General features: G+C 40.0%; 1 pseudogene; it reads left to right on the forward strand.

Annotated features, from left to right (window-relative positions):
- The first annotated feature begins 3,312 nt into the window (after positions 1-3,312).
- On the forward strand, positions 3,313-10,815 carry LOC145655506 (cytochrome P450 2K4-like; annotated as a pseudogene).
- The last annotated feature ends 740 nt before the right edge of the window (positions 10,816-11,555 follow it).

An 11,555-nucleotide genomic window follows, 5' to 3' on the forward strand; every position in this document is an offset into this window, starting at 1 on the left:
CAGTGAGCTCCACCTATATAAATCATCTCAATTTTTTGCAGCAAGGTGTGAAAATTGTCCATTGCCATCACTGATAAAGAAGAAAGAATCAAACCCCGGGTATTTAAATGAATCATTAACAGGAAATAAGGAGGGTAGTTGATTTGAACTGGCCATGTTGTTCAAAGATGTAAGAGCTGACCAGTTGGAAAAGTTGGACCAGTTAATCTCGTATCCTGAAAAGGACCTAAATGTGTCAAACAACTGCAGAAGGTGCACACTAACTCTCTAACTCTCCCCCTCTGTGATTTCTAGGTGTTTGCCATCAGCATGTACCTGAATGTCAACCTCAAAATTAAATTTATTTATTAATACAAATTTTTATTACTACTTCTTTTCCCACCAATTGCTTTACATCAGACACTGGACAAGTAATTTAAACCAATCATGATTAGACATTGAGGAGCTTAATTCAAGAAGTAGGCATCAATAGCATTCCATTCATAAACAAAATTATTAAAAAATTGAAATGTTATGAATACAATACAATAAGTACTACCTTGAATACTTGGTAGATTTCAAACAAAATTCTTAATTGCATCTATTCTCCCTATGATCAAACTTTATGGAACAATCCCATGTTTTTAATCAATAACAAACCCTTTGTATTTTGCACATGGAGGCAGAGAGGTATAATCAGCCGGGCACAGTTATTCTCTGGTATTTTCTTTGACGTCAGAAAAATACAACATACCAGATAACTGTCACTTTCAATTTGTACAAAGATGTTTTAAAGAAAACAGTCAATATCAGACACTTTTGTAACCATACTCCCCCTAGCCATATATATAACTACACTAAATTAAACCTCAGAAAATGTTAACACAAATACATAAACTCATAGCATCAAATAAATACAATATCTCACTCCTAGTTGAAAAATTGACCTCAGATATAAAAGAGGTGCTATCTCATCAGCTCTGACCCTACTGATGGTCCCTAACCCTGCTGTTACAGGCTTTGCTGAGCCTGCCCACCATTTAGTAGCGTTCCTGCTTGTTTTTAATTTTATTTTATTTTCATTTATTTTCTTTTGCTTCTATTTGAAGCTGCTTTGTTTTCTTTGTGTGTTTCATTAATAAATCGTCACTTAATGAGTACTGTTAATCGCGCCTTGTTCCTGATGATGTCACATTCAGCTTTTGTCCTTTCAGCGTCACTCTAGCATCTCCCACCATTCAGTGCAACCTGTTCCACATTCCAGGTCCATCAGCTCTGTGAATTTGCACCCATGTTTTGCCCCACAATCCCTTTACAACATCTTACTGCTGTTTGCACATTATACTGAGTCTACTGGATAAAGGCTGATATTAGTAAAAAATATTGTGATATTGTCGTTCCTAAATCCCCAGTCAGCTAGTTGTAAAACTGAACCTTCAAATATAAAATCCTGTAGAGGTCTGCATACAAACAATGACGTATGTGACATCACTAATGAAAATTGAAAAATAAAATCAATGTCCCCCTAAAGTGCAGCCAAAGAATACTGGCCAGGGCATTAAAAAAATAAAATAAATAAAATGACATTTTTAGACTACTTTCAAGTTATTCTAACAAAATAGGGCTACTTCACATTAATTATGTAGTAAATGGTGACTTGTCATTTCTATCGTAACACTACACCTGCTGACCTGCTGGTTGGTTGAATGCAAGGAGAGTGACTGAACACACACACACAAGCAGAAGAACCAGGAGGTGTAGGATGGAGAGACACATGGAGGATGTTGTAAGGAAAAATAGGACCCAAAGATGTAGTTTTTAAAGTTTATCACTCTTTTACCATCATCATATACAAACTTAGAAGACAGATACTGCTCATTTTGGAGAACAGATTAAGTGACTATTTTTGCAGTGTAGACGTCACAACGTGTGGTTCTAGTACTACCACTGTGAACTACTCTGACAGCTAATTACTAAATGTGTCTAGAAATGCACATTTCACACCAAAAAACTCTTAATAACTTTGTTTATGTCTAAATCATTGAATGATAAAGAAAATTAGTCAAATCCATGAAGTTCCCCTTTAACTTTAGGAGCATGCTCATAGCTAGCTATGAGGTCACTGAGGTCCACACCTTGGTCATTTTCAGAGCTAAAAATTAAATTTTACCGAGAAGAGTGCATTCTTAACTTGGTTTAGACCTGTTATTTAGTGCCAGCTATGTGTGCGAGAACACAGCAGCCCCTGATGGCATCAGCACCTCCACTGACAGAATTCTAATTGACATACATTGACAGCAACACTGCAACAGGTGGCTTGTGTGAACTGGCAGACAGCGTAGCATTTAGTAAGACCAAGCAATGATTCATTAGACCATTATCAAGAAACATTCAGAACAGTACTCTGTGTAATATGGAACAGTAACAGTATAATATGTGTACTCTGGCTATGAAGACAAGCCTATTTTTTGCATATTAGTAGGTTAGCTAATGTTTCATAAATTGTTACTGATTAAAAAACAGCTTATAAAAGGAAAGGGTTAAGGTAGTAAAATGACAAGAAGGCTACAAAATAATTGTTTTACAACAATGGCTAAGTAATGCCTCGCTGTAAATGTCTCCTTTTACATCTGCCTCATCTAGGAAATGATGCAATTGTTCATGATAGTCACAGATACGTGACTCACATGGTAGAAATATTTACAAAGTGGAAGTGATATTGATTAAACACTGGAATAGTTTTCATAATGTTCATTTTTCTACTTTTTACAATAATGTTTGCATGGAACGTAGGTGTGAGCTAACAGTAGCTAGTTTACGGAGAAGATAGCTAGCTAGTTGGTATATAGCATTTTTTACAACAGCTATTGTCACAAATATAGTGTTATGATCACCTCAATAAATTGGCAATCAAAAATGATAAGATTACTTGGGGCACCTGTAAGGTGCGGCGGCCCGAGTGCCGTAGGGCGAGGGGCAGGATGCACAGACTCTACCGACTGGGACGAACATTTATTAACAAACGACACAATGGCACGCTTATCACAAACAAGGAACATGAAATGGTTAAAGTTAAACAAACACGATACACAAGAATACATCTAACAAACACATTACATTCAGACATTACGCCAACAATAACCAACATCCTGCACACTTTAACACGCATTTATATACATTAAGGTGCAGGTGTATATACGAGGTGCAGGTGTGGTTACAGACAAGACAGTCCTCCCACTGCACATGGCGGGTCGAACCACGTGAATCGCGGGAGGCGAGCGTTCCGTGACAGAACCCCCTCCCAAGGGGCGCGGATCCCGACGCATCCGTCCAATGAACGTGAACCTCCAGGTACCGTGTACACGTACACACAAACACAGCATGGCAGTGCCCGGCGCCCAGGCGGGCCAGGTGCCGCCAGCAAGAGAGACCTCGCGGGGAGAGAGAGAAAGGCAGCTTCCCTGCCTCTCTCGGGGCAGTCCGGTACACTCCACCACACGTTGCGCCTGTAAACACAAAAGGCGCAAACAGAAACACACAATAGCACCAACACACAAACACAAGGCGCTGTGACGTGGCGCCCGCCGTCCCCGCAGGCTCCTTGACGTGTCCGTGGCCTCAGCGGACACGCGGGGGTGCACGTCCGCCCCGGTTCCAGACATCCCTAAACGGTCCTCCTCTTTCCCGCCGCTCTAAGAGCGTCCCAGAGGCGGGTTGCCTCTGAGGCTTTGGGCAGACCTTTCCAGTTTCGCTGGCGAGTCAGCTGAGGAGAAGGGTCTTGGGAGATCCCGCTGGCTCCACGCAACCGCCCTCTTTCTGGTGGTTGTGGTGCCCCTCGGTCCTCCCTGGCCCGGGCTCAACCGCCTGAGGCCCCCCCCAAGAAATTCCTGGGGCTGTTCCCCTCTACCTCCGGAGAAGACGCAGACAACGGTCCTCTCCCCAATATCCTGGGATCCAGGCAGAGGTGCAGAGGATGTTCATGCACCCCCCGCTAGGAATTACTTTTTTTGTCGAGGGAGAGTGCGTGCTGTAGCGGTTGGTTATTCTGTAACGTGTGCTGTAACATAGTCAATGTTCACTGTATTAGTGTTCACCGTATGTGTTTAATGTTAATCGTTTCTTGTTTGTATCAGTCGTGAGTGATTCTTGTGAGTGCCGTTAGTGTTTCATGTTAAATGTGAATAAATGTTCGTCCCAGTCGGAGGAGTCTGTGCGTCCTGCCGCTCCCCCTACGGCACTCGGGCCACCGCACGTTACCGCACCACTCTGATTAGCAGGGAAAATTAATGAATTAATTATTATTTAAGGACTATGTTAAATCAGTCTTGACTCATAAAGTCACAAGTTCAACAATGTGATTATTACTTCTGAAACCCTAACTAAATAAATAAATATGGCAGTGTCTTTACTTAAAATTCAAAAAAATCCATCAACCCATTGTATAGAGTACATTGTATTAACAGAAAACTTTTTATCCATCCAATTTGTGTTTGCAGATGTCAAAACAATATGGATCCATATTCACTGTGTATTTTGGTCCAAAGAAAGTAGTTGTCCTGACAGGATATCAAACTGTCAAACAAGCACTGGTGAATCATGCAGAAGAATTTGGAGACAAGAGACATCAGTCCCATATTCTATGACTTCAGCCAAGGATTCAGAAAACCTTATTCAGCCAATTTAGATGATGGAATGTGTGTGTGAGTTGATCATGGTACTATTTAAATTTTAATTAGGTAAATTATTTGTTTTTCATTCATTATTTATTTACTTTTTTGTTTTGATTTTTTTCAGAATAGATGGTGACTAGACTTCAGAAGAGTCCTAATAAGGAGCCTCCTGCTATTGAATATATTAGCCCAGGGTAATCTGTAGATAAACTACACCCTGTATGTTAATAGTGACTATGTGGAAATGTTCAAGTAGTGGTGTGCTGCCAAGAACTAATACTAAGGACTAACTGTTTCATATCCTGTTTAAGAGCCTTATAGGAGGGTAGAAACTGTTCATCAGCACAGAATGAGGTAGACTTCAAGAAACTAACTAGGAAGTAACAGAGACAATGACAGCAACAGCAACACCAAATCTAAACACAACTGGCAAACCAAAATAACCGACAAACTGGAAAGCAAAACAGGGCTTAAATAACCAAGACTGATGAAGATCCAGATAAACATTACCAGACACGGGTGAACATAATTACAGCTGGGGATACAGGCTCGGGGGTGGAACAGAACGAAACCAAAACAAGAGCTTGACAAAACCGAGCCAAGTATACCAGGGACAGAAACCAAACCAAGCACGTAAATATGTCGCCGTGGGAACTGCGATGCCTGTGACACACAGTGAGCAGGCTGTGTGCTGGGTGGCTACTGTCTAGCTGCATCATTTTCATTTTCCCCAAGCAGCAGGACTGATGGCTATCCTGTAAGGCTGGAGGTTTGTGGCCTATGATGGATTCTGCAGTCCTCACTACTCTCTGGAGGACCTTCAGTCACTTGCAGTGCAGCTGCAGTACCAGACAGTGATGCAACCTGTGGGTTTGCTCTCTGTTTTAGATCTATAAAAGGTGGTGAAAATGTCAGGCGGCAGGCCAAACCTCCTGAACCTTCACAGAAAGAAGAGGTGCTGTTGGGCTGATCTCACCAGTGTGTTGGTGTGGTTGAACCAGGTGAGGTCATCTGTGAGGTGTATACCGAAAAACTCAACCGACTCTTTCCCCTTGGGATACGTTGATGTATAGGCGAGAGTGACCACCCAAATGCAGCTTCCTGTAGTCCACAATCATCTCCTTCATTTTACTGACATTGAGCTGGAGGATGTTGTCGTAGCAACACTTTGATAGAGCACTAACCTTGTCTCTGTAGGTTGACTTGTCTCCCCTTGTGATGAGGCCTAGGATGGTTGTGCTATCAGCAAACTTGAAGATGATGTTAGATGTGTGTTTGGCTACACAGTCATGTGTAAATGGGGAGTACAGGAGGGGGCTGAGCACACAACCCTGTGGAGCCCCTGTGCTCAGAGTCAGTGTTGAAGAGAAGCTGTTTTCTACTTTCCCCACCTTGGGTCTGCATATCAGGTAGTCCAGTATCCAATTGTGGACCAGGTACCTTGCGTGGGTTAACTGCCTTAAAGGATCTGACCTCCTCAGACACAAAGCTCTCCTGATCTACTGGGAGTTTTGCAGCAAGGGGGATGTTTTCCTCAAACCGAGCATAATGAGCATTTAGCTTCTCTGCAAGTGAGGAGGTCAACCCCCCTATCACAGTACCAACTTCCTTTGTAGTCAGTGATCATGCAAAGTCTATTCCACATATGTCTGAGTATTCATTGATGTTAGTGCCAGCTGTGTCACAAAATATCCACCAGTCTGTGGTTTCAAAGCAGTCCTGAAGTGTGAAGGTGGCCTCTGCACTCCATTGATAGACTGATCAGAAAACCTTTTTTCCTGTTTGAGTTTTGTCTGTATGCAGGCAGGATAAGGATGGAGGTGTGATCAGATTTTCCAAAAGAAGGGCAGGGGAGGTGTTTATATCCTGAAGGAGAAGTCACCCAGAGTGACACCAACAAGGGAAACATTAATAAAACAAGATTCATGGTGAAAGAGCATGACTAAAGTGTAAGAGAAGAATTAGAAGAAAAGGGGAAACCGTTGTGAAACAGCCAGAGGGAAGCCAGGCCAGCAATGTTCTTCATAAAAGGCCATTTTCTGAAGACAATTATTATTTTATGTTATTTTCCTTATTAATCATGGTTATAATTTGGTTTTGCACTGGAATAGATCATAAGCAGTTTCCCAATGTGTGTTTCATCATGAATACCTGTTTTATATAAATATTGTAAAAACATGCAGTTGTCTCACAGTTAAGATGAAAAACCATTCTGCATTTTGTGTTTACATTTACATTTATGGCATTTCGCTGACATTTAGCTGTTTAACAACAAAGGTTTAATGATTTCTGTTTATGATCAAGGAATTCTGTTTTCTAATGGTGAGAACTGGAAAGAGATGAGGCGCTTTGCCCTTAGCACCCTGCAGGACTTTGGGCAGGGCAAGAGAGGGAGTGAAGAGAGAATCATAGAAGAGATGTGGAATTTGAGGGAAGTGGTGGAGAACTTTAAGGGTAAGAGACATAAGTATATATTTTCTATTTTACTCTTACCAGAAGTAACTATTTTTTGTAGTTGAGCCAAAAATGTAATTATCCAAATTATCCATAATGTAATTATCCATTTATCCAAAATGTAATATATGGGAACATTTAACATCCTGTTATTGGTTATTGTATAAATGCCTCAAATATCACCTCAGCCATTGTATATGGAAGCAGGTTTGACCTTTAATCAATAGGCAACTTAAGTTAATTTATATAGCACTTTTCATATACTGTGGCAATTCAAAGTGCTTCAGTAGCACTATCTGGCTGCCAAATGGTGAAACAGAAAACTCTCGTTTGCATCTCAGTGGGAGATTTTGAGTTTGATCAACAATCGATAGGATGTTTAGCAACTAATCACCAATTCTAAAGGAATTAATGTATTGATTCATATAGGTAATATCATTTTTAAAAACAGACAGGATAAATGAGAATAAAGGTCATACAGGGATCCCTAATAACTGACAGCATTACCTAGAGAACTACTAGATGTGAAGTTTAATTGCTAGTACTACAGTAAGTGGAAGCAGTAGTGGAAAGACTAACAAAATTAACATGTTTTGCTTAATTGACTATACTTGCACAAGGAGCTCTATGAGTGTGGGAAGCCTGATTGTCACACTGTGTAAAGGAATTCCCTGTTCGCTATGTCACAAGAATGACAACATCAAAGTTGGCTTTCAAAAGGCCGTTATCACTTCTTATTATGGGGCATTTGGACAGTTCCAGCAGCCTGGAACATTGTCCATGTGTGCGTGATGCTCTGTGTGGGACAAAAACAAGCACACAAAAATCACACAATTCACAATACAGATAGGGGCAATATTCATGGGAGACAGGAATGTCTTTCCCTTGCTCCAAAGCAAGTTCAGTCATGAACTGTCAAACACCTGTTTCAAGCTTGGTATACACCTCTTTAACTGCTGTTTAAACATTGATAATAGCAGTATTTATACACATTGCGTTTACAATTGGCAGAGTGTCCTTGATTGACTCTCTTAATTCAGTGGAAAGTTAAATGTAACACTGTTCAGATTGCAGAAAATAAAATTAAAAATAACACAAATGTACGATGAATGTGAAGACCCACTGTGCTGCAAATGAAACGTGATGCAAAATCAAAAAACGCATGCAACTTCAGAAACCCTGCAAATAACAGCTACAACACGACGGACATGTTTCTGAGGACACGGAGAGGGAATGGACTCCTATGAGACCAGTGGTGACCGAGTAGCTAATGAAAAATATTTATATTTGTGATTACCATGGTTATATCGTTTGTTATGGATTATGTTGATACAGAATGAACAACTGATCTATTCATGCTCAGCAGTTTTGCATATTTAATTCTGCTAGGTTGTAATGCAGCTTTAAAGAACGCTGATGAAAAAAAAAATCCCATTTAACGCGACTATGTTTCTGGCTTAATACGTAGTTAGTTAGCTAGCTAGCTAGCTACCTTCAGAGTGTGTTACTAATTTACAGGATACACTATGTTTTTGTTCAGGTTTGATAGTTTAACTGGTCTGCTACAGTGACCATCTTGTCAATTGTCTTATTCTTACTAGTTAATCTCAAGTGTGTTGTTTTTACATACATACAAAATATGGTTTGAAATCAATAACGCTCTAAAAGTAGGTATATGGACAGAAACCTAGTTGTATTCGACAGAATCTCTTTAGGCTGAACTGGAGTTTAAAATAGTAACACACTCTGAATGCATCTAGCTAGTTATTAACTGGCAGGATCAGGTTTATATTTCTGTTAGTTGGGATTTTGTTTTATCAGTGTTCTTTAAGGCTGCATTCTTTACAACCAAACATGTGCAAGAATGCAAAGCACAAATAGGCCAATTGTTCATTCTGTACCACCAGTGACAAAACTTTGGAAATCACAAATATAAATTACTTTTCACTGGCTGTTTGGTTGAATAACCCCTTTTTGTGTCCCCCTGAAACAACACTTTCATTGTGTTGTGACTGGATTTGTAGCATTTCTGAAGTTGCATGTGTTTTTTGAATTTGCACTGCATTTCTGAAATGTAGCATATGTTGTCATTTTGAATAAAATGTTTTTGGAATTTGTATAACATTCATGAATTTGCATTGCATTTCTGAAATGTAGCACATGTGTTTTGATGAATGTGTTTAATGTAGTTGCAGCATGTTGGGTCTTCCTGGCCACCATACAAATGAACATGGATGAAACAATGGCTTAAGTTGGCAAGCATAAATGGAACCTTATGATTTTAAGCTTCTTTATAGGTTTTAGCACAGCAAAACTGGTTCCTTAAAAATATAAATAAAATGGGACTTCTTAAGAAAACCTTTTCATGCTTGTTGAATTGGTTCACTGTTAGGCCAGCTGATTAGGCTTGGTATGGAAAAAGCCAGTGGTTTGATGGTTTTCAAACATCTCTCTATATGATCCCTGGTATTACTCAGTTGTACTCTGATGGAAGAAAGTGGTCTCTTATGTTGGCTGACTAATTGATCCCTTCTGATTATTGGTTAGGAGGCTGGAAAAAAGAACTCATTGTTCCATGCACAGAATCTCCTTCAAACTGTTTCCAACCTGTTTGCTGCTGGTACTGAGACAACCAGCACAACGCTCCACTGGGGCATTCTGCTTAATGGCCAAGTACCCCCACATACAAGGTAAGAATTCCAACTGCAATGTGAATATCCAGTGTCCAAGACATTTCTCCAATGAGGAAGACAAAGAGGTGCTTGATGGTGTTTGAGGGTTTACCATGGTTGCTTCTTGTATTTGTTTATATTGTAATATTGAAAGAGTTGATTGCTTTTGTCTTCTTAAAAACACGAGACAATATCTTCTGTTGTGCTCCAGATCAGGTACAACAGGAGATTGACAGGGTGGTTGGAGGCCGCCAGCCAGTGCTGGATGACCACAAGAACCTGCCTTACACAGATGCAGTCATCCATGAGACACAGAGACTGGCAGACATAGTACCCATGAGTCTCCCTCACACCACTACCTGTGATATTAACTTCCAAGGCTTCTTCATCAAGAAGGTCAGGCTGTTAGATTAACTGAGAAGAGTCTAAAAGCAATACAACAAAAGCATGCATAGGATAAAATTATTAAATGTACGTAGGAGACTGAGAGCTGAAACTGGCTGGTTTATAAATATAACAAAGACATGACAAAATGGCTGCGTAAATTTAAATTTTGCACTGTTGTCATACCAGAGAAAGCTGTCACTAGCTTCCTGCTTAAGCTAAAACTGTGATTCTTTGCAGGGAACCTGTGTATTTGCTCTTTTGACATCCGTGTTGAAGGATGAGAATGAGTGGGAGAGCCCTTACACTTTTAATCCAGGACACTTCCTCGATGAGTAGGGACATTTCATTAAGAGAGATGCCTTCATGCCCTTCTGTGGAGGTGCACTGAAATCATTTTCTGTCATTGATCTGGTGCTCCAGATTTCATGTTGTACTTTAAATGTCTGTCTGTGTGTCTGTTAAGGGCGTAGGGTGTGTCTGGGAGAGAGTCTGGCCAGGATGGAGCTGTTCCTCTTCTTCGCCACTCTTCTGCAGCACTTTCGTTTCACTCCTCCACCTGGCGTGTCTGAGGAACAGTTGGACCTCATGCCAGCTGTGGGCTTCACGTTGACCCCTCTCCCCATAAGCTCAGCGCAGTAAACTACTTGGCATAATCCATTCACTTTTAACATGTAAGGGTAGTATTTACATTCAAGGTTGGAATAATATTGGCAAAATACTATTTAAAAATTCACAGGCACTGGTGCAACCTGGATTTCAAAGTTCATCACACGTGACCAACACATTCACATGTAACTCACTTATCTGCCCCAACACTTGGCACCTAAAATTAAACCCTCATCATTCATATTGCTGAGTAACATTCAGTTTTATAATAAATGTATGATTTCTTATATGTGAATGAACCTTAATAATTTACAGTAAATATTAACAGTGCTTTTAGTTTTTCATGCCAAGTCAAGTTCATAGTCATCCCTCAGTATAATTCGTATATACATTATTACAAATGTTTCATCTGACAGTAGTGTGACACATATGAACAACATGGGAAGTCTGCCTCTGTTTTGCCATAATCTTCAAATAAAGTCTAATATTTCTACTGCACAAGGTATGATGCATTTCACTGTAAACACTCTCATCATCTGGAAACATTTGATAGAAATTGTTGCATCTTGTCCTCCCTAAGATGATCAAGTTTTTTGTTAGTGGATTGAAATAGTAGCAATGTATGTTTTAAATTTGTCAAAATACCTTTAACCAGGGCACCATGCTAAATGTAGGGAAATATGTTAATTATAATTGAAGTGTAATTACTTTAAAAAAAGCTTTATATTAATTCAGTCTCACTCAGGTTATGGTTAGTCAGAGTCCTAATCACGTATGCAGGGATTAT

The sequence above is a fragment of the Electrophorus electricus genome, unplaced genomic scaffold (genome assembly GCF_041902795.1).
Source record: "Electrophorus electricus isolate QZ-2024a unplaced genomic scaffold, ASM4190279v1 Scaffold27, whole genome shotgun sequence".
Lineage (NCBI taxonomy): Eukaryota > Metazoa > Chordata > Actinopteri > Gymnotiformes > Gymnotidae > Electrophorus > Electrophorus electricus.